Source organism: Phodopus roborovskii, unplaced genomic scaffold (genome assembly GCF_943737965.1).
Source record: "Phodopus roborovskii unplaced genomic scaffold, PHOROB, whole genome shotgun sequence".
In the NCBI taxonomy this organism is placed as follows: Eukaryota; Metazoa; Chordata; class Mammalia; order Rodentia; family Cricetidae; genus Phodopus; species Phodopus roborovskii.
In genome coordinates this window covers 5,551,971-5,573,770 of record NW_026125278.1, presented here as the reverse complement: position 1 = coordinate 5,573,770, position 21,800 = coordinate 5,551,971, and the positions used below count along the sequence as shown (strand labels likewise).

Below are 21,800 nucleotides of genomic sequence, written 5' to 3'. Positions count from 1 at the left end.
TAGAAGCAATTAATCTTTATATGCATGGCCAACTGTAGGAATAATTCATGGTTTTCAGGATGAAGTAGAGGATATCAATGTGTCTGAAAGGTTTATGACAGAGCTTAGCAAACTGCTTGAGAGCGATTGTATTTCTAAGTCTACTGGCAAGATAGGAGGAAGATTTAACAGAAAATATTAATTACTGGAATTCAGTTAAATACCCAAGGAGAAAATTAGACATTCAACAACGTTAAAATGATAGAAAGATTCTAGACAATCTGAGGAACTCACTCTGTAATTGTTCTCTTGTGTCATTCCAGATCAGTCTGGCCCCTCCTTGTGGAGGCAGAATTACTCTGAATTATCACTGAAATTCCACCCCGTACAAGACCATTCGGATTCTCTTTTGTCACTCTACCTCAGGAGGACACCACGGCCAAGCTCTGTTTTAAAGCAGAGACTCAGCCTCCTCCAGACACCAGATCTGATGGGGTCTTGATCTTGGATCTCGGACTTCCCAGCTCCATAACTGTGAGAAATAAACTCTGTGTATACTTATGTAGTCCAAGTTACTTCAGTTCTAGCCATAGGAATTGTCCCCAAATGTCACATGAGAAGTTTTAAGGATACAATCATACTGTTTCCTTTCACTAATTAAAAATGATTTACATATGCATTTTGCTTTGTTATATACTCTAGATGGCTAAGAAAGACATTTTTCTAATTTAAATATGATATTATTCCTGAGTGATTTATTAGAAATAGTATATAGAATGTTAGAGTTCAGATGTTTTTAAAGTCTGATTAATTTTTTTCATATTTTTAAAGAGGTGCTGGGCTTTTAGTTTGGGTCTTTACGTTTGGTCAACTCTGTGATTGTATGAGGCAGGAAAGCCTTGATGATTGGTACTCAAAATAATCTTCAAATTCTACTTTTCTTCTGTTAAAAAAAATTAAGTTGCATATTCATGGTTTGAAAAATTGTTATGAGAACAAAAAGCCATGTTGTCTTGAAAAATGTTGAGCTATCACAGGGAAACTATGATTAGCAGAACTTATACTGAGTGGCTCACTCCCCACCCCACCCTACCCCACCCCTGCACAAGACTCTACATCTGGGAGAAACAGAATGAGAGGGCACAGTTCATACGGGGAAAGACTATCAAGCAGTACGTGCAAATCATGCCTCGAAGCCGTGTCTCCCTGGCTGTCCTGGAATTCATGTAGACCAGGCTGACCACAAGCTCAGAGCTCTGCCTGCCTCTGCCTCCTGAGTGCTGGGACTAAAGGCAGGCAACCGCCACGGCCACCTTGCTTTCAGTTGTACATCAATTGCTCTTAAGAACCAGCTTCAGGGTTAAAGGAGAAGCCTGGAAGGCATGCGTAGACTTGACTGACCTTCCCCAGCTCTGCTCACTTGAGGGTTTTCCATGGAGAAGAAATGTTAGGTCACACACACCGCCCTAAGACTTTCCACACGGATAACTGATGCAGCTGGTTGCAGCCTTCATCAATTCACCCACAAGACTTCCTGCCATCTACATTTGCTACCAAGCTTACTGATGGCTTCCAGGACAGACTGGCGATATGTTATTGTATTTTCTAAGCTGGAAATCACCAAAAATCCTGACAGTTTTATAATTAATGACCAACTCAGCATTTCTTGACCTCTCTCAGCCCTTACAACATGATTGTGTGATTTCAGACAAAAATTAATAAGTCATTTCACTCCTAACCTAAAGTGTTCTCTACAAGATAGCCAATTCAACTTGCCATCACTCTGGATACTTGAAGGCCTTTGGATGTGTTTCAGCACTTGCACAGACACGCTGTAACTCAGGCAATGCCTAGGCTTTTCTTCCACGTATCCAACTTTCACCCCAGACCGTTCTGCTCCAACGGTGCAGGGATCTGTCTGTTATGCTCACCTTGATAGCATGGACTTGATAAGTGAGCACGTGACCTTTGTCCTCTGCTGTGTCCCACTCCCCTCAAACGAAAAGCCCAGAGTTGAGCAGCTTTACTGACTTACACAACAGTCACTAAGCCAAACTGGAGTTTCATCACTTATTAACTACGTGTTCTCAGTGAGTTAACATCGCCACTCTATTCTAATTTAATTACTAATATTAAGCGTGTGTCCTGGGGCCAAGTGCTGGACTAAGCATTTTACATGGATCACTTCATTTCATCTTCCCAACAAGGACGCACAGCCATTTTTGCGGAAGAGAAAACACAAGCAGCTGTCAAGAGCACCAGGCTGAGAGGCAGTTGACTCTATTCGGGAAGCCATCGCATAGACTCACAGTACACGGACCTTCCCTTCCTTAGGCCAAGGCAACACCAGGCAGAACTGTGAATGCTAGTTAGACAGTCAGTGATGGCTACATTACTGAAAAGGAGATGATTTGACCAAATCACATTTGAAGACCACCCCACGGTACATAACACAGATGAACACTCTAAACAGGCTTCGGCCCTCCACGCTCCTCTTTTAAAATAGCCTGAGGTGGTGGGAGAGGACTTTTCTCCCCCTGAAAAGATGCGTTCGGTTTTTACAGAACATGGGAAGCAATGCAGTCAGTCACATTGACGGTGCTGGCCCGATCCTGCCCCCATCTCAGCTCGTGTTTGTTTTTATGCTGAGGGTTTTAGAAGGTTTAGTAGCTCTGACCCAGACACAGAAGATGCTGAACTTTGGAGTGATGGCCACAACTTCAAACTCCAGTAATATAAGACTTCATAAAACGGTGGTTTGGAAAGTCTATATGTGGAATCCAAATGAAAAGTTCATGAGCAAAGCTTTCATTTGCATCCTCCCAACTTGTTTCTCTGAAGAAGAAAAAAAAAAGATAACCAGGCAACTTGGAATGTGGAAACAATTATGGCAATGAAGCCATCAAAAAACCACTCACGTAGTTTTTATTTCTAGCTACATCTTCAGAGACAAGTTGTTGCCTGGCTTTTCACAAGCACGCCCCTCTTCCAGAAGGAAATGGGTGCAGAGAAGAAGGGTGGGTTACTGCCGTCTGCGATTCCCCTTTCTATGGCCCACAAACAAAGAACAACCCTCTCCCAGGTAGAAACCTCACCTGGGTGGGGGCTGACCTAGGTATGGTGGCTAACTTAGGAATGCCTGCATAGATCATTATGTTCATTCACTGAATTCAATAATTCATGCTAATGGCGAATCAGGACAGCAGCGATGATTTAAACACACCCATAATCCCTGGAGTGCTCGTTGGCCATTACCATCTAAGCCTCTACACCTTCAATACCATCTCTACAGCTACCTCTTTCCCCGCCCACCCCCCGGGGCTCAACTTCCTACTTCATTCCTATGCAAGCACCACTTTATCAGACATCTCTTCCTCTCTCGCTAAGGGGATGCAGCCAACATGCTCCACTCCAGCCATTTATTTACTCTGCTCCTTAATTTGCAGCATTTCTCACCATCTGACAACCTAGCTGGGGTCCTGGGTGCTCTCTCCAGTGAGAAGGCACATTTAGGAAGGCATGCTGGACTCTGGAAGAATGCCCAACACACACATGGTCTCTGTAGAAACTTACTAAATACAGACTTGAGTGAGGAGCCTTAAGACCCTCCATGCCTCGTGACCCCAACCTTCTAACCACACTGCCTCGTGACTCCAACCTTCTAACCATGCTGACCCTTACTTCTTTCTTACCCCCACATCTGTGCTCTTTAATTTGAGTTTCACAACTCATTCATTTCCCTGGCTTGACTCGGCCCCAAATCCTGTCGGCGGAGGTGTGAGGATAGTGTTTGCTGCTCTTGAATGTGGCTTCACTAGAGCGGACAAGTCCGGGTGGTCTGAGGAGCTACCACAGAGGTTCCCTGTGAGTGCAGACCTCTGAACATAACTTCAAAAGAGAAAGAACCAATTATCAAAGCGGGCCAATCTGAGTCACAACGCAAAGTCAGGCAGAATGCAATTATGTCCACCATATGTATCCAGGGCTGGGTTCCGAGTAAAAGAGTCAGTTGGAATGAAGAGAAGGAGCCCCAGCAGATTTATTCTTAATAAATAACATGGAGATCCCACTGCTAAGAATGGAAGCTCAACCTCCAGTCCTTGAGGTGCTACCTAGTGACCTCCTTTCAGAGACTTCCTGTCCGAATACACACATGGACATTGAGAAACTGGCAAGCATGATTTCAGTCAGGGGACCAAACTTAATGTCAGCAGTCTGAAGCTCTGTTAACTGTCTAACTCCTGACCATGTCTTAGAAATAACAATTTACTCTGTGATCTCCTGAAGCAACCACACACTCTGCTAATCATGTAAAACAAACAAACAACAACTTAAAAAAACAAAAAGGCAGAACAATGGCAGCCAGAGAAGACTGTGCCAGTGTTAGGCTATGAGACTTAACAACCGAAAGGAATGTGTATCCCAAAGGCTAAGGAGAGCTCCAGAGCTCCGTAAAACAGGTATTTAATAGTAACCGCCTCTCTGTGTAACAAATGTACTGCACAAAATTAGGATGTAACAATGGCAGCTACCGTGTAGGGTAGGAACTAGGAAGTTTACTGTGTGTCCATCTTTCTGTAAATCTAAAATTGCGCTATACCTAAATATTTTTAAAAATTAGAAACAAGGGCTAGGTTACCAACTCCATTGTATTTACGATAACCTCAAAATAAATCAAAAGCGCCTGCTTTACCCTTGCCACAATAACGTAAACAGGGAAGCAGTGATTCGATACAGCTTACACCTAAGCCCGTCTTGTTGGTAATGGGATAGTGGATGCCACCGATGATCGCAGATAAAGCTGCTGTGTGCTTACTTCAGGGGTGTTGGTCTCATTATAGACATTCTGTCTTTTCTCCCCAGAAAGCTGAATTATCCCAGTGCAGAGTCTGTTCCTCACAAGCAGCGTCCCCTCCCCCCTCCCCTGATATCTCCTGCACAGGCACACATGGAGGACCAGCAAATGCTCACTTGGTGTGACGGGGAAAATCCCCAATAAAAAGAGAAGCTGGAGCTAAGGGCGATGACTCAGTAAAATGCTTACAAACACAAGAGTTCGGTTCACGGAGCTCATGTAGTAATGCAAATGCCAGGTGTAGTGTGTGCCTGTAATCCCAGTGCCAGGGAGGAGGAGGGAAGATCCCTGGTACTCACTGGCCACCCAGACTGGCTTAATTGGTTAGCCCCAGGCTGAGGCTGACGAGGGACCCTGTCCTCCCAAAGAGGTACAGCACATTCCTAAGGGCGACACTGGTATTTTTCCTCTGGCTTTTGCGTGTGTCACCCCCTCCCCACCCCCAGAAATTGACATTCCCAAGGACACGGTGGCATTCAGGACAAACTTCAGGCCAGGCTTAGCAGAATAAACAGGTTATTGTGTCAGAGCACATTTGGAGTCCTTTAGGCAGGGAGGGCAGCATGAGACATGTAAGCGAGGTCATCCACCGCCATCTCTCCCTAGGGAGTGGGTGGACTAACAGCATGCGATATACACCACAGCTTCGGCTTGTTTAATAAACAGCTGTAATCAAAGGCATTGTTTCCCGGATGTTCCTGGTGGCTGAGGACTGTCTTAAGCCCCTTGGCTAAACAGGAAGACGGCAGTGGAAACACAGTAGAGAGAGAGAACACAAGGATTTTATGTGAGCAACAAATTCCCTGACTTTGTTTATCCAAATGTAATGTAAATCTTTAATGGCGTTTACCTCATTATAAAATTGTATCTCATTCATTAAGCTGCAGAAGGAGATACATTTTTGACCTTTGACCCTCATTAGAAATGCTGGCCAAAATGTTTAAAGTTAGTATTACTTATACGTAACTCCCTGGACAATCTTTAGGTCACTGTGCAGTCACATTCGGTAGCTTCGCCGTTGAAAGGGTTGAGAATACAAAAATTAAAGGTGCAGACAGTCATACGGAAGGAAATACATTTCTTGACCAGAAAAATTTTGTCTATAAAAGGTATTTTGAAACATTTCCCATGAGAAGACAAACATATTTCTCCGTAGTGCAAAGCCTGCAACAGGAGAATTTGATGTCCAAACTTTCTTATTGTTATCTAGCTGTGTGCTGTGTTCCCTCCTGTGGCCCCTCTCTAGTCCCCAGAAGGGCGTTCAGGAATTCCTTGCTCTGCAGAGCTTGTCCCAAACCGCCTTCCACGGTGCCCAGTGTCAGACCACTGGTGGTCTACAGTGATTCCTTCTTGCTTTTGCAGGGCTTGTCCACCTGAGTTCAGCCTCAGTCTCTGCAGAGAAAGTGTCAGTCCACGCCCTGTGGTGGGAAACAGTTCTGACGGATGCTTCAGAGATCCCAGAGAAGGAAGATGAAGTGAACTCATCCCTGACGGGGGGGGGGGGCTCCTGCCCCCCATTCTGCTGGTCTCTTGCCCCCAAGCCATGCTTGCCTGGCAATAAGGCACCAGCCAGGCAGTGAGAGGCGGGAGGGAGGTGGCCATGCTGATGTCCTGCCACCTTTTCTCCAGGTTGCGATGAGTGTCCTGGTTCAGTTGCCGCTGGGCAGCCCTCTAATGGGACAGAATTGCCTTCTCCTTCCTCTCGACTGGTGTCCCTTGCCGTTTCTGGGTCAGAGGTGCCATATCACTTCTAATGAATTTCCATGAGATAGTTTCCTACCAATTTCTCCTTTGACTCTTACAACTACTTCCTGAGCACACATGCATGTGGAGGTTGATGGACAACCTCAAGTGTCATCCTCAGAAACGCCATCTACTTCCCAATTGGCCTGGAGCTTACCAGTTAGCTGGGATAGGTGGCCAGTGAGCCCCAAGGGTCCCCTGTGCCTGCCTCCCTGGTGCTGGACCAGCACCGGGATTACAAGGGCATGCCGATACACACAATATTTCCATGTGGGGTCTTGGGGCAGAACTCACATCTTTATGCAAGCAAGGCACGTTCCTTTACCAGCTGCACCATCTATGCAGCCCTAAGTGGTGTTTTAGCTTTATATTCAGACTCTCTTAACGGGTGTGTCAAGAACTTCTTAGATAGTGTGAGCATTTTCTGCCCATGTGTATGTATGCCTTTACCATCAGATGAGTGTTTTAGGGCATGAACGTCGTCTGTGTCCTAGTGCTCAGTACAGTGTCAAGTAGACGATGTTCAACAGATGCTTAGTTGTGATGTGTTTGTCCGCTGTTTATTGGATGGAGAGCAGATGGAAGCCTACCAATTCTGTGGTGAATGATGCCTGGGTATCACATAATTGGAAGACTTATGCGTTGCTATGCCTGCTAAGGTCTTCAATATACTCCACTACATAAATATTCATTCGTCTAACCCCATGTCTGAGTTTGTTATAAGCTGAGCTGATAGCTGATATCCCTCTGCCTCCCACTTTTTAGAACTAAAAACACAGCATCTGGTTGGTAATGGGCACTTTTTTTTAATGCATTCAATCTGAAAAATTCCCAGGTCGTTTCTAGCCCTCCTTTCGTGGGCCGGAGCTGAACGTGGATGTCTTTACTTGACACTCCCGGGCATTCCCGCCGGTCTGGACCCACCGCCATGCCAGCCCCAAATAACACACAGAGACTCTGTATTAGATATAATTCTGTTGGCCAGTTACTAGTTTCTTATCGGCTAGCTCTGTCTTAAATAGTAACCCATTTCTATTCATCTAAGTACTTCCTCGTGGTCTCATCTTTCCGGAGAGAGGGGCTGGCGTTCTTCCCTCTGTCCTCCATCTTGGAACTCCCTACCACTTCCTCTCTCCTCCTAGTCTCCGTGTCCCGCCTATCTTGCTTTCCTATTGGTCAACAGTGCTTTATTCCTTAGCCAATACGAGAAACATATCTACAGAATGACATCTCCCATCACTCCACAGTGTCCTCCATGTCCCCTCTTCTGTTCTTCCACCAGCCTTGGACTATGGGCAGTCTTGGTCTTGTTTCTTAGTTCTCCTCTCCTTTTAAACTCTTTTGTTAGAAGATGACTGCTCAGGCTGGAGAGACGGCTTGCCAGTTAAGAGCGCTCACTGGTTGTGCTTCCAGAGGAGCTGGTTTGATTCTTTGCGCCCACTTTGTGGCTCACAACCGTCTGTCACTCCAGTTCCAGGGATTCTGACTCCCTCTTCTGATATCTGTGGGTATTACACATGGCATCCAGAGACCTATGATACACGTGGTGAGCAGACATGCACACGGGCCAAACACCCGTGAACATAGAGTAAAATAAATCATAATAATTTTAAAAGGTTAAATCCACCGTGCAGACTGTGGGAGAAATTGCAGCCAGCCTACCCAAGATGGAGTCTCCCTGCCCCCTGTGCCCAGGCCAGCCTGCGCATGAATGAATGCGCAGGCATGGCAGGCACTTCCTCCCTGAGCCAAGCCTGCCTCAATGCCCAGAGATGCTGATGCAGAGACACCTGACCCAGAGACTCCAATGAGGAAGGGACACGCAGCAGAAGCAGCTGCCTGAGCCATAGGATCTTGGGAGGGGGTATAACGGCAGGTCTAACGTCTTAATAAATGAGTCTGCAGCACCATCTGCTATTTTCTGACTCCTGGTGCCTGGGTCATTGGTGGTGCACCTTCTCAGGCCCTCCCCCAAGGGGTGTCCCAGCAGGGTGACCTGCAACAGCAGATATCAGTTTATCTTGCTCATCAACTTGAGGGGGTATAGAACCTCCCAGGGAGACACACTTTCAGACGGGTCTGTAAGTGTCCCAACTGTGACAGTACTCCATGTCTTTGGACTTGCCCCTTGCTTAGATGCTGGCATAACCTTGTGGATTTTAAGGTAGTTCCCACCTGGGTATTTGCTTTGTGGACTTCCTCTGAGAGTGGACCTCAGCCGCCCACTTGAACTTCTCACCACACAATGTGCCCCTGACCATCAGGCTTCCCTAAAGGCCCATTGGGAACCCTTTCTCCATCTAAGAATCCTGCACAACGTGACAATAACCCCACAGTTACTTGAAATACATCTGCCCATAACTGTAGATTACCCTGTGAATTCTCTTGAAATTGGCACTTCAAATTATTGTTCATTTCTAGGCTCGACAGCACAAACTATTGAGTTGTGCTTTGTTTTTCTTGTGTGTGTGTGTGTGTGTGTGTGTGTGTGTGTGTGTGTGTGTGTGTGTTTGCTTTTGAGTGCATGTACATGTGGACAATCTAGGCTGTCACTCCTCTGGAATTTTTCCACATATTGTTTCAAACAGGGACTCTTATTGGCCTGGAAATGTACCAAATAGGCAAAGCTAGCTGGACAGTGAGCTCCAGGGACCCAGTCACCCCCATTTCCTGTCTCACCGAGTACACAGTGTTGCACCTGACTTAGTAAGTGGGTTCTGGGATCAAACTCGGGTCTTCATGAATGCAAGACAAACACTTTGTCAACATAGCCATCTCCCAGGTCGGTGTTTTCTTTACTTGCACAGCTGTATGCTTGTACCCCATCCTTTGCATGGCTTGGTGCTCCCTCTTCCAGGGAGCTGTGCTGTGCACAGTCAGCCTAAGCAGACGCGAGTCCTTTCACGCTCTTCCTCACCCAAGGCCCAGCACTGAACACAGAAGCAAGGAAAAAGCTCTGGGTCAGCACAGATGACCACAGCCATGGACTAGCGTCCACTGGAGAGGAAATAAACACAGACACTGAGAACAAATACTTAGAAATGGTTACAGCAATTTGAAGTTGTCATGAGATAAAAACGCAGGAGTGGCCCTGTCTCTGAAAATACACTGACTGATCTTCGGCAGGAACAAGTTCTTTACTCTTTTCGATTCATTTATCGGTGCCTGAACCCAGAGCCTTGCAAATGTTAGGCAAACAGGTTACTTCCTTTTATCAAGCAGATTTGATAAGCAACATCCCAGGGCATGCCTCAAAAACAAAAAGAAAGGACGCCTTGAGTCTGAACTCAAAACAGTACTAAAGGGCCTTGAACAAGACAGAAAGATAAACTTCTGTTTCATTCAAGTCACTACACTTGAGACATCCATGCCTGTGGCTCCGGATGACAGATTAGAAAAAATCAGAGGGTGAGGGAGTGTTGACTGCTTCTTGTAGCTTTTAGTAATGCCCTACCAGAGAGAGATGGTCTCATTTGAGAAGCGTCTGTTTGCAAGCAAAGGCTGAAAGGAACAGAAAGTGTCCAGAAACCAAGGTGCTCAGAGCATCAGAAAACATAGCTGCTTCTCTAACCTCAAGAGCAGGAATTTCAGGGAACACTCATGGTCTTTCCCAAGGGCTCTCAGATGCTCCAGTGGGATGAGGGAAAGCTTGTAGTAAATGTGAGTCAGGGTACACCCTCCCTCCCACATCTGCATCCCAGAAAACCTCACAGCAGATGTTGATGGGAAGAGGAGAGACCAGGTAAGCATCAGAGCCAGAAAATAGCAACGCTTGAGAATTCATCCCCAGTGGAATTCACATGTGGTAACTACATAGAATCTACTAGAAGCAAAAGGAACACAAGGAATTATATTGACAAGGAATCCATGTCTTGACTGTCCTCTGTTGTGGGCCCCATGTTTCCCAATGCTCACTGTACAGGTGCTCACAGAGCATTGTGGTCAGGCTCTCGGGAAGGCCCCCTTCACAGTTCACGCCACTGCTGGGAGACCCCATAATTCCTGCTCAGGGTTTGCAGCTCCCTGTCACCGTTACTTGTCCCTGTGTGTTCTGAGTTTCTCTCTTATTTTCCTCCACGGTATGGCAGGTTCATCAGCCAAAACAAGAAAGTGAAGAGCATTTTAGCATCAGAAGGCTAGAGCCTACACAACACATCAAGGTAGGATGGTGAAAGGCCATCTACTGAACCTTCTTCAGAGGTGGAATTCTCTGTCCAGAAATGGCTCCGTCCGACACCTACTGACAGGCCATTGGCCCTTCCTTCTTCTCTAAAACTGGCATAATCTTAAAACCGTATGGAGTCACTAACAGGACTGAATCAAAGCAACACTTCTGGTACATAGCACGAAAGTACAACCCCGAGAAGATTAGGGCTAGCAAACTTCCTGAAAAGTCAATGCAATACAGAACTGAAATTCTGAGATTTTTAACTGTCCTCTATTTAAGGAGGAACGATGACAAAGCCATCCTGTGACTATGCTAAAACGGCAATAGTCTCGGGAAGACTTCACTCTGCCTGAGTGCAGGCTCAGGGCCACAGTATCCAGGCTTCAGAACTGCCCCAAGCACAGCAGGAATGCAGAAGAGAGGAGAAGATACAGGACTCAGATCCAGGGTCTGAACACTGGCTGATGAGAGCTACACTAAGTGGTGATGAGCAAAGCGGTACTCTGGGGGAGAAACTGAAACCTCTCCTCTGAATCGGAACACACTGTGCTGTGCCACGGCCTCTGGTCAGGACTCTACCCAGAGCAATCAGGCAAGAGAAAGCCAGAGAGGCATTGAGGTGGGGAAGGAGGAAGCAAACTTGCCTTTGTTCACAGATGATATGGTCTTTTGTAGGGAGAATGCTACTTGTTCAAAGAGTCTCCGCACAAGTAAACTAACTCTGTCAGGTTGCAAAATAGAAGTCAAGCACACAAAGCCAATTCTACTTCTATACACTCACAATGCGCAATCCACAACAAAATCTAAGAAAGGAATCACGCTCATAATATCATCAAAACAAGGCAAAACACCAAGTAATAAGCCTTATACACAGTAGACTATCGAACGCTGATGACAGAAATTAAAGAAAACACAAAAATGTGGGGGAAACCCTCATGTTTATGGATCAGAGATTTAAAAATGATAAAATGTTCCAGACCACTCAAAGTGATCTGCAGAATCAATGCAGAAAAAAAAATACTGAAACTCATGAAATTGCTAACCAATGTTAGGAAAAACCAAAGCCAGAGAAGTCACAATTTCTGACTTTCTGATTTCAAACCACACTACAAAGCTACCATAACTAAAATGGTATAGTACTGGCAAAAGACAGCAGTCTAGACCAATGGAGCAGAAGAGGGACGTCCAGAAATAAGCGTATGTATAAACAGTCAACTGATGTTTGAGAGTATGATGAGAACATAAAGTGGGGAAAGGGTCATCTCTTTGACAAATGACATTATTCATGTTGTCAACGAGCATGGCCCCTGGAACGATTCAAACTCTTAGAAGCCTTGCTTATCAGTTAGAAAGCCACCTAGTTTCTTGGTGCCTTAAGTTGCCCATCTGCAAAATGGAGACTATAAGAAAACCTTCTTCCTAAGACTGTTGGGAGGGCCCATGTGTTTAAAACATTCTCACACACCGCTGAATTGATGACTGCTGTCATCAGCAGGACCTTCTGAAGCTCAGTTTCTTTGGCCATAGCAGGGCCATAATGGAGCATAGGCTGTTGGGATGAGGTGAACGGCACAGTCATGCACTGTCTAAGTCTAGAAAACTGAGTCCAGAGATCCCCAGGCTGGCTGTGGAGGCAAGGGGAGGATTTAAGAGAGATAGATTATGGGGGAGGGGGAGGGAAAACAAAGCAATCTGTTTCCTCTGGTGGAGTGGGCCATCAGAACAGCCACCCAAAGCCAAGGTCTCCCCCACCACTCAGTTCAGAGCCCACTTGATAACTCTCTCGCCACCAACGAAAACACCAAGTTTCAGGTAACCATGGAAGAAGGGACTCTGCAGCCAGCGGCGTGAAATGCTGACGTTTAGCCTTCTCCCTGCAGACAGTCCCAAACTTACAGTGAACCCATTTAGGATTTATTTTCACTTTATGATGGTGCAAAAGTGATGCCCATCCCATAGAAAATATGTCTCAAATTCTGGACCTTGATGCTTTTCTGTAGACTAGTACTACATAGTGTGATGGCCTCTCCTGATACCAGGCAGACCCCACAGCCTCCACTTATGAGTGAGGTCTGTACTCTACAGTGTACTGTGTGTCACTAAAGGATGATGCGTGGTGGGTGGGGCACATCAAAGGGATTTCAACCTGTGACACTTTAAAGGTACTTCTGGGTTACCAGGACACAAAAGCCAAGCTTTTGCTGACCCATTCTGTCACGGCACTGGAGCTGATTGTCATAATGCTGCATATTCCAGCTTTCAGTGGCTGCCCATCCCTTCCCACCCCTCCTCATCCCTTCCCACCCCTTCCCACCCCTCCTCATCCCTTCCCACCCCTTCCCATCCCTCCTCATCCCTTCCCATCCCTTCCCACCCCTCCTCACCCCTTCCCACCCCTTCCCACCCCTCCTCATCCATTCCCACCCCTTCCCACCCCTCCTCACCCCTTCCCACCCCTCCTCACCCCTTCCCACCCCTCTTCATCCCTTCCCACCCCTTCCCACCCCTCCTCACCCCCTTCCCACCCCTCCCTCACCCCTTCCCACCCCCTCCTCACCCCTCCTCACCCCTTCCCACCCCTCCTCACCCCTTCCCACCCCTCCTCACCCCTCCCCATCCCTCCTCATCCCTTCCCATCCCTCCCCACCCCTCCTCACCCCCTCCTCACCCCTCCCCATCCCTCCCCATCCCTCCTCATCCCTTCCCACCCCTCCTCATCCCTTCCCACCCCTTCCCACCCCTCCTCACCCCCTCCCCATCCCTCCTCACCCCTTCCCATCCCTTCCCACCCATCCCTCCTCACCCCTTCCCACCCCTCCTCATCCCTCCCCATCACTTCCTGTCCCTCCCACCACATGGGAGATGTCAGCATGGGGTGAACACACTACAAATAAGGCACTGATTCCTTCTGACCAGCTCCCCACTTCCCGGCCCAGGCTCTTTTCACTGCACTCACCCTCAAGGTCTCTTCTTTCTACTCATGTAAGAAAGGGAATACACAGTATCGGTTCTCTATTCCGCAAGCTTTTATGGATTCCAGAAGAAATATGATCCGGTTGTGCTTAAAAATACCAATAACAAATAAATGCATCTTTCCTTCAAAATTTTGTTCAAAGTTTACTGGGGAAAAAGCTCAGGTGACAAACTGAAAATGTCAAAACGAAATAAAACCCCTTATAGGGAACAGCAGTAATGTCAGCTTTCCTGTTTCAGGGAACGCTCAGAAGAGAAGCAATGCAGTCTGTGTTAGTATTCAGGCATCTGTGCTGGCCTGCCCTTGGGGTCCTGACAGGACACGCCCTCAGCTGCAGCCACTGAGAGCACCACCTGTGCACACTCACTGTGTTCCCTTTTAAAAGAGCCCCGCCCACCTTCTCTCCCTCCCTCCCTCTCTCTCCCTCTCTCTCTCTCTCTCTCTCTCCCTCTCTCTCTCTCCCTCTCTCTGCCCCTCTTTCTTCTCTCCCACTACTCCTGTCCCCAGAGTCCAGTCTCCCCCTTCCTTCCCCTCTTTACAATTCTTTTCCCCTAATATATTTTTTTAAAAAGCCTCTGCTTGAACTCTGTCACATGGCATCTTTGTCTCTCACAGCTTTTTTTGAATTACCACAGTAGAACAAATGATTAACTTTTACAAGGCTACAGACTTCATTTATCTGACTAGGGTAAATCAGGTAGAAGTAAACTGGGGCAGACCTGGGGACAACCAGTGCAATTGTAACTTTCTGGTCTCTTTGGCTTTCCTCCTGGTTAGTCCTGGGATCACAGTTACAGAGAGCTGTGTGTGTATGCAGTGGGCAGGTTCTCCTGGACTCCAAGGGGTCGCCCACTCACTGAGTCTCCTCTTCCCTGCCCAGTTAAAGTTTCTCACTGTTCGAGACAAATGAAGAGAGAGAGAGAGAGAGAGAGAGATTTATAAGGCTATAAAATCGTCCCAGAAAGCTTGTAATACAGAGCAGCAGAATCCAGCCAGGGATAACTCCGTCCTCCTCCCAGAGAAGCCCTGAGATACTTAGACACTGGCAGTGAGTGGGAATGCAGCCTCACAACACACACAGGCCATGCGCAGAGCCATGGGCGAGGGTTGGGAGCCATGGAGCTATGAGCTGGAAGAAACTGAAGCTGCTGAGGAGATCCCGAATTGTGGGAACAGGAAAAGAGATGGACATAAAGTAGTCAGGGAGGGACCTTCATGGCAGGGAAACTGGTTACTCTGAGCAAACAAGAAGAAATACTCATGATGGCAGGAATTTCGAGAGAACCTTTGCACATGCACACAAAGGGAAAAGTAAAGAAATATCCTCCTTAGAACTGTCATTTTATAGCACAAGGCCGAGTATTGAGGTGTGTGTGTGTGTGTGTGCGTGTGTGTGTGTGTGTGTTCACGTTCCAGTTCTGTCTTCTGAGAGCTATAGGAACAATCACACCAAGGTAACAACGGGCATATAAGCTTTCCCCATGCTGACTGTTGTCACATTGTACACTACATCGCTAGACTTAGTCACCGTGACATAAACGGAACTCCGTGCCTTCCCATTTCCATTTCCTCCCACCCTGCAATGCACTACTGAGGGCTGTTCTCAACAATATGGCAATGTATAGCTCCAATTTGCCAAAAGGGAAGATTTTTAGGCGCCTTTCGCATACAACTGTATGAGATGGAAGCATGTGAGTTCGGTTAAGTGTAGCAATCATTTTATGATGTGTATGTGTATTGAGATAAGTATATCAAAGTATCGCATCAAACCCCTTAAGTGTACAGTTGTCAAAGGAGAAAATGGCATTATCTACTCCAAGAGAAGATGAAATAGTTTAGAAAAAGTACGAGATGAGCCTGGAACACATTGGGGGGGGGGGGAGGACAGAAAGAAAAGGAAAAGGAAGGAAGGCTCAATCAATGATAAAACACAAGAGCAACCATCACAGAATCTCCAGTGAGTACAATCCGAGCATCAAAACAAAAGCAGACATATGAGTCAACACATTGACTGCAAAGGAGACTCGTGAGCATTTCCTACTGTCAGTGAGCTACACGTGCCCTTGTGAGAAACTGAGGATGAAATGTTATTCTGCATTGTTTCCGCTAATAATCATGACTGGAGTTTTGAAGAGAGGTCAAGGGGTTGTCCTAAAGTTTCATTCATAAAACATTATCACTGCTTCTGCTAAAACTGTCCATTTGCTTGAAGGCCTTTGAGAAAACCTGCACATGTCTTCAGGGCTATTTGGACCTCCAACCCAGCCCTGCCACTATAAGTCCACAAATCAGCACATTGCTGGGTCAAATCAGGGCTGGAAGACCTCTCCCCCACCCCACCCAGCCTAGTGCCCCAGGAACAACAAAGACATACAACTGTCAGATGAGCAATTAGGGGCCTGATTATCAGTCTTAGGAGGGATATGGCTGGCTGTCCTGGTGGGAGACATAGCCTGTCACGTCTGATAAGAGGAGACAGGGATTATGAGAATGAGGTGACATCAGGGGTCATGAGCAGAAGAGCAGTTGAAAACTATAGGCAAACAGGACAAGTTAGGGGTAGGACCATGATGAGGAGGTGGCTACAACCCAGGACCTTGGGACCTTTCCCTCAGGTGGTTCTACTCTCTTGGCTCATGATCAGGTGGTGAGTAACATTGGTCTTTCTGACTGAGAGACATAATTAAACTGCCCAGGGTTTGGGCTCGAGGCATGCTATCACTTTGCAAGATAAACTCAGTCATTGGGAAGTCACAGGGCCGAGAGAATGGTGTAGGAGTTCAGGGCCATGTCCAGCATGGCTAACAACTGCTGCCCCCACTCTCTTCCTGGAGGGTAACTAGCCCTTGGGTTTTATACACCAGGAACTGAGGTGACAGAAATTTTTACATTTAAAGCAGCGTGGAACTTTGCTCTGTGCCTTCCCTTGCATGCTGTTTAGTAATCTTGGTTCAGTGATTAACTTGCAGTTCCTCACAAAGCAGTTTCTTAAGCTCCGCTTCAATTTCCTCCCTGAAGTCTAGTATGGCCTCAAAGAGCAGGAGAGATGGCATTGATATCCACTCCATCCTCAAGACACCCACATGGGATTTCTGGCACTCATCTCAACAGTGCTGAGTGAATCTGCCCAGGATGGTCCACATCTGTATGCCCAGGATGTCCACATGTGGATGCCCAGCCTCTTTAATTACTACCATTATTAGCTCCCCCAAGTACAATGCTTACACATAGGATTTAACGGGACCTGTCACTAACCCACACAGGCAACCGAGAAAGGAATTATAATCCCCATCATATAAATTACCAAACCAACTGAAATGTGACAAGGTCACAGATCCCACAGAGATGAGGCTTCGGTAAGAGCCAGACACCTCTAGCCCATCACTTACAAAGCACAAGCTCTGGGCCAGGGTTCTCAACCTTTCTAATGCCGCAACCCCTTTAATACAGTCTTCACGTGCGGCTGCCCCAGCCATAAAATCATTTTCATTGCTACTTCATAGCTGTAATCATGTCCCTGTTGTGCAATGTGATATAAATATCTGCGTTTTCCGGTGGTCTTTGAAAGGTGACCCCCCCACATTGAGGACAATTTCCTGACTCCACCACCTCCCCTCACACTCAAGGTGGAGCCAAATGTTCCCGCCTACACACAGAATCCAGAATGAGGATGATGTTCGGTCGAGATCAGAGAGAAGAAAGCTCACTGCCTGTAGAGTGCTAGACACATGTGGAAAGGCCTGCTGCAGATGAGAAATGTTCCCACGGGCACTGTTTCTGGGGGTTGTGGTGACGAGGCCTGGCTGGAGGAGGAGTGTTTCTGAGGGAGGACTTACAGCCCTGTTCCCTGTCCCCTCTCTGCGCCCCGATTCCTCCACATGTGAGCAAGCAGCCGTCTGCTCCAGATCGTGCCACCATAGCGGGCTGGGCCTTCAAATCATGAAACAACCCAAGTCTCTCCTCCCTTGAATAGCTTGGTGTCAGTAGCGTGGTTGCGGCTGCGAAAACAGAAACTAACCCAAGGCTCATGTCCAGGGATGGGTATCACATAAGAGAAATGTGTGCAGTTAAGTCACCTGCGGTTGAAACCTCTGCACACTCTCACTGGGACAGGGGACGAGTGTGGCCAGGCTTACACGGACCCCAGCACTTACGTTTAGGAGGGAAAGGCCAGGCACCATTTTGATACTTCCTGTATTCTGGGGACCCTCTTGCATTCACTTTAAATCTTGGGAGTTGAATGCAATCTTCAGTTTTACAGGGAAGCAAAACAATGTGCTTATGGTCACAATGCCAGCTAGAACAAAGGCTGGACCGGCTGTAAGGTCTGTCCCTCCCTTTATGCCACACTAATAATGGCCTGAGTCTGGCCTGGGCCATTTAGAAGCTTACAATCAGACTTAACCACTTTCTGGGGTATAATCACAAGCCAGAAAGCATTTGAACTAATATATACGCCAAGGAGAGTGACTAATGGATTATTTGAGTTACAGCAATTCATACCCGAGTTACAGTGATTTCTCCTTGCCCCAGCCCAAAGAAATAAGGGGCTGGCTTAAGCCATGGTGGCTGCAGACCCTCAGAGAAAGCTGGGGAGCTTAGGGAAGGAGATACTCTTAGGCATGAGGGTTCAACTTCCAGGGAGTTAGCTTTATTTGCTACCTGGCTCTTCAACTGTGTGTGCACACCTGTGCCTGTGTATTCTGCAAGAGAGAGGGAGAGGGAGAGGGAGAGGGAGAAATTAATGCATTGTAGCACCTTGAATTCAGATGAAGTACATAAAAAAAAACCACTAAATACTTTAAAGTTTCCTTTCATGAGAACCTGTACAGATCCGTTCTGTTAAACATCTTATAAAACAGCCAGACCAAAACAGACCTGATCTGATATAAAGACTTGCAATTGCTGAATGCATTTGGTAAAATTTAGAAGTTTTATTTGTCACTAGATCAAAGAAAGCATCAAGGTTTTGAATACTGAAGAATAGAAAAAAAATATTAATAGGAAAAAATTCTAAACAATGTATTTCACTGGCTATGTGGATTACAGTGCAAATATTGTCCCCATGGTTAAATGTCCAGGGACACAGGGTCTCAAGGGATAGGACCCACCTAACTGACAGGGTTTGCTAGCAGTACGTTTTAGGATGGCCCAGTTTGCTTGGACAAACTATATTAACTGAGTCAAGCCTGTTCCAATAGCATCATTCCTGCTGGGAATGAGGAGAGGAGTTCCTGTCCCTGGTTCCCTGGGCTCACTGAAGCCATCAGACAGGCTTGAACCCAAACCTCCCTGTTAGCAGGATTGACAACCACAGGTAGACCCAGAACTCTCTTTAGCAACTCAGGTACTCTGCATTAAGGAAAGACTGGGCATGTACGCAAAGTTCACCTGCTTGCAAAGAGTTTGGCTAGGACGACATTCACTTTATCCTCCGATTTACAAACTACATGGAGAAAACCTGAAAAGCTGAGTCTTTTACTGCTGATGTGACATTCCAAGATCAAGAGTTAGGCAGGACAAAACTGTTACAATGACAGAAGCAAATTTTATGAGAGGAGCATTTGGGGGAAATTATTTTATTTACAATTTGATCTCTAAGTGCTCTGGGCGGCCCTTTCTATGATCATGTTAATAAGACTAAATTGTTTGCAAAACTCTGTCCTCAAATCACAAGCCTGAGAAAATTCTAAGCAATTTCTGATAGCAACTTGCTATCTGTGCAACTTGCACAGAGAAGGCAATGAAGAAACTGATACAAAAACAAAGCACTCCTGTCCCACCCTACCCCTCCCTGGGGGTGAAAGGGATCCCAGAGACCTTTGGCTCATCCCTCACTACTGGTCGGAGCTGGACAGAGTGACTATTTTCCAAATCTTGAGAGGATTGCCTGCACTCAGCTCCCGCTTTTACCAACAGACAGACCACAATGAAACTGTAACGTGGAAAATGTCACCTCCCAGGACTCCCGGGGAGGACCCACTTCCATCACCAGACAGACTCCACGGAGTTTGGAAAGAAATGCCCCTGCAAAGCGCAGCGTGATGGAGATGGAGCCGGGTGTCCCTGCACCCTGCCAACCAGCTCAGAGCCAAGGCCGATGCAGCCCGGCTTTTAGGCTTTTGCATCTATCTGCCTTGACTTTTGCTCTTGGGAAACACGAAGTGGGAAAGGGTAAGGTACGCCACACACGGCGGGGAAAGTTCCGTTCCCAGGAGTTTAGAGAGGATTGGAGACCAGAGAACCCCGAAAAAGCCCTGCTGGGAACCCCCATCCCTGGCCGCGCACCGCACTCACCACTCACCGCTCTTGCTCGCCCCAGAGCCGCATGCCCTCGGGGGAGCTCGAAGGGGCAACGGGGCGACCAGGCTCCGGCCGGCCAGCGGTGGAGGACGTGGAGCAGGCAGAGCCGAGCGCCTGCTCTCCAGCGTCCGCAGCGACGCCCTGGAGTCCCGGGCAACTTTGCCAGGCAAGGGGGTGGGGGTGGAGGGGCGGCCTGGTCCCGCCCGGCCGGGTGAGTCTGCAAGTTCCCACGGGAGAGCGCCCCCCGCCGGCCAGGCTCCGATCAGATCGGTGCAGTAGAGAGCCCGGGCTGCCCCGGCGAGGAGGTCTGCAGAAGTTTGGTTAGGGACCTAGTGCAATGGGGTGGCCGGCTTTAAGAGGCCACCAAAAGGCTTCCTAAAGGACCAATAGCAACCAGGGGTCCTACAAAGAGAGCCTTACTTCAGAGGGATCCCCGGGCTGAATCACATCGCTCTGACCCTCGCTCCTCTATGGGGAAAGGTAAGTGTTAGAGGTGGCTGCTGGAAGGACCAGACCTGATACCCTAAAGCCTGAACCCCACAGTCACCCTAGAGTTCAGGCACCCCGGAGGCGAAGAACACTCACCTTTCTTTGTGTTACAACAAGGCGTGTCTAAGCTCCTTGTGGGAGTCTTTTTGACCTCCTGCAGTGAACAGTCCCAGATAAGCTGTTTCCAAACTGACCCACCTTTGGCAAAGCTGGTGCAGAGGAAAGCAAGAGTCTAAAGGCTTAGCGCTGGAAAACGAAATCTGGGTCACAGCATGCTAGAAGGTGGGCCTTCCTGGTAACTTTGCAAGAAGATACTGGGAGGTGAAAAGTCCTTCTACTCAGCCTCAGACACTTGGGACTGTCTACAGTGTGGGTTTGCTTCCAGAGTGTTTTGCCACTCATTCAATCGCATGCTTTCTGTGGGACCCTTCTCTGTGCCCTTAGAAGGCTTAGTTGGTAACGTGCACAGCCCAGATTCTTTATTTGACCCTCAACCCCCACGTAAAGAGCTGTCTGTGCTACGCCCACCCGCAAGCCCCATCCTGGAAAGGTGGAAACAGGAGGATTGGATCCATCCCTGGAGCTTGCTGGCTGGGTGAGTTCCAGGTGCAGCAGGAACCCTGTCTCAAAACACAGGGTGGAGAGCAATTGAGGAAGACCCTGAAGGTCGGTCAACCTCTGGCCTACACACACACACACACACACACACACACACACACACACACACACAAACTCACACACTCACACACATACTCACACACACACAAACTCACACACTCACACACATACTCACACACACACAAACTCACACTCACACAAACTCACACACTCACACACACACAAACTCACACAAACACACACACAAACTCACACACTCACACACACAAACTCACACACTCACACACAAACACACATACACACAAACTCACACACTCACACACACACAAACTCACACACTCACACACTCACACAAACACACACACAAACTCACACACACAAACACACACACACAAACTCACACACACAAACTCACACACACACAAACTCACACACACAAACTCACACACACACAAACTCACACACTCACACACACACAAACTCACACAAACACACACACAAACTCACACACACACAAACTCACACACACACACAAACTCACACACTCACACAAACTCACACACACACTGAATGAATGAAGCCACCTTCTAGGAGACAACCTGTCAGAATCTCTGCCATCATGAGGGACAGAGGTGGCCTCGAGATAGTCCTGCTTCTCCAAAGGATTTGAG

The 21,800-nt window shown here is 47.5% G+C and overlaps 1 protein-coding gene across 1 annotated transcript in view; it reads right to left on the bottom strand.

Moving 5' to 3' along the window:
- Positions 1-20,046, bottom strand: part of Lpar3 (lysophosphatidic acid receptor 3) — a 71,169-nt gene extending 51,123 nt beyond the window's left edge. Inside the window, exon 1 of the mRNA XM_051194912.1 lies at positions 20,024-20,046. The gene's annotated coding sequence lies outside the window, so the exon portion shown is untranslated. The remainder of the gene's footprint in view (positions 1-20,023) is intronic.
- Between the last annotated feature and the right edge of the window lie 1,754 nt (positions 20,047-21,800).